Genomic DNA, 2,661 nt, shown 5'->3' with positions numbered 1-2,661 from the left:
GGGTGGGAGGGAGAGGAGGGTGGGTGATGGGTATTGAGGAGGGCACCTGTTGGGATGAGCACTGGGTGTTGCATGGAAACTAATTTGACAATAAATTTGATATTAAAAAATAAAATTAAGTTTAAAAAATGAAAATAATAAAAAATAAATAATAATAGAACTACCCTACAACCCAGCAATTGCAGTACTAGCCATTTATACAAGGTATAAAGGTGTGCTGCTTTGAAGGGACATATGCACCCCAATGTTTATAGCAGTACTATCCACAATAGCCAAAGTATGGAAAGAGCCCAAGTGTGCATCGATGAGTGGATAAAGAGCGTGGTATATATATATATATATATATATATATATATATATATACACACACACACACACACACACACACACACACGCACACACGCACACACAAAGGAGTATTACTCGGCAATCAAAAAGAATGAAATCTTGCCATTTGCAACTGTGTGGATGGAGCTGGAGGGTATTATGCTAAGTGAAATTAGTTAGAGAAAGACAAAAATTATATGACTTCACTCATGTGAGGACTTTAAGGGATAAAACAGATGAACATACGAGAAGGGAAACAAAAATAATATAAAAACAGGGAGCGGGACAAAACAGAAGAGACTCATAAACATGGAGAACAAACTGAGGGTTACTGAAGTGGTTGTGGGAGGGGGTATGGGCTAAATATATAAGGAGCACTAAGGAATCTACTCCTGAAATCATTGTTTCTCTATATGCTAACTAATTTAGATGTAAATTTAAAAAATAAATAATAAAATAAAATAAACAAACGAACAAACACCAAAAAAAAAAAAAATAGTATCATCCCCTGAGCTGATATCAAGAGTCTGATGCTTAACTGAGCCACCCAGGAGCCCTATCAATAACTAAAAATAGCTACTTTAAGTGTAAATGGATTATTATCTCATTAAAAAATATAGAGTAGATAAATGGATAAAATAAAAGTTACCTGTGTGCTGTCTATAATAGACTCATTTTAGCTATAAGGAAACACATAGGCTGAGTCAAAGGATAGCAAAAGTCATTAATTCAACAATAACAACAACAAAACAAAACAAAGCAGCGGTGAGCTATACTTATTACAAAATAAGCTTTAAGGTTTTTTTTTTTTAATTTTAACGTTTTATTTATTTTTGAGACAGGGAGAGACAGAGCATGAACAGGGGAGGGTCAGAGAGAGGAAGACACAGAATCTGAAACAGGCTCCAGGCTCTGAGCTGTCAGCACAGAGCCCGATGTGGGGCTCGAACTCACGGACCGCGAGATCATGACCTGAGCTGAAGTCGGCCACTTAACCGACTGAGCCACCCAGGCGCCCCAAGCTTTAAGTTTTTAATGTTTAATTTTTGAGACAAAGAGAGACAGAGCATGAGCATGGGAGAGGCAGAGAGTGGGGGAAACACGGAATCCAAAGTAGGCTCCAGGCTCTGAGCCATCAGCACAGAGCCCAATGAGGGGCTCGAACTTATGAACCATGAGATCATGACCTGAACCAAAGTCGGATGCTCAACATACTGAGCCACCCAGGCGCCCCTGTTTTAATTTTTTTTTAACAAAAATCTTTCACAAGAGACAAAGAAGGTAATTATATAATGATAAGCGAGTCATTTCGTCAAGAAGATAGTACAATTTTAAACATATATGCACTCACTAAAATTCAATATACCAGAAATACAAAGAATAACGAGAGAACCCTATGAAAAATTATAAACCAAAAAATGGACAACCTAGAAGAAATTAATACATTCCTAGTGATATACACCCTAAGAATACAGAATCATGAAGAAACAGAATAGTATAAACAGGCCAATAACTAGTAAAAGATTAAATCAGTAATCAAAACCCTCCAGAAAAAAATCCCACCAACATATGGTTTCAATGGTTAATTTTATGAAACATTTAAAGTATAATCAATGCTGTAGTTTCTCAACCTATTTATTTATTTATTTATTTCGACAGAGACAGTGCAAGTGCATGTTAATAAGTGGGGAGGGGCAGAGGTAGAGGGAGAGAACCTTAAATAGGCTTTGTACCCAGCGAGGACCCCAACACAGGGCTTGATCTCACCACTGTAAGATGATAACCTGAGCTGAAATCCAGAGTTGGACGCTTAACAGACTGAGCCACCCAGAATGCCCCATCAAACTCTTCAAAAAAATTGAAGAAGTGAGATTTAACTCAATTTATGAAGCTAACATTACCCTGATAGCAAAGCCAGAAATGAAAACTAAACTAAAATAAAATTATAGTTCAACACCCATGATGAATTTAGATGGAGATATTCTCAATACTAGCAAAGTGAATTTCAAAAGCATATTTAAAATATTTACATCATGATCATATGAAATTCATCTATGAGATGCAAGATCATTTCAAGATAAAGAGATCAATAACGGACTCGCATCTTGAAGATGGTGGTGTAATAGGAGGACCCTAGTCTTGTCCCTGAAACACAATTAGGTATCTATCAAATCATTCTGCACACCCAAGAAATTGACCTGAGGATTTGTAGAACAAACTTCACAACTAGAGGGAGAGAAGCCACACTGAGGAAGGTAGGAAGTGTGGAGACTTGGTTTGAGAGAGAAACAGAATTCAGGTGCTGCAAAGGAGATGAATCCCTGGTCTCTAAGA

The sequence above is a fragment of the Leopardus geoffroyi genome, chromosome X, assembly GCF_018350155.1.
Source record: "Leopardus geoffroyi isolate Oge1 chromosome X, O.geoffroyi_Oge1_pat1.0, whole genome shotgun sequence".
In the NCBI taxonomy this organism is placed as follows: Eukaryota; Metazoa; Chordata; class Mammalia; order Carnivora; family Felidae; genus Leopardus; species Leopardus geoffroyi.
The sequence above is the reverse complement of the archived record's forward strand: the minus strand, read 5'-3'. Positions refer to the sequence as shown.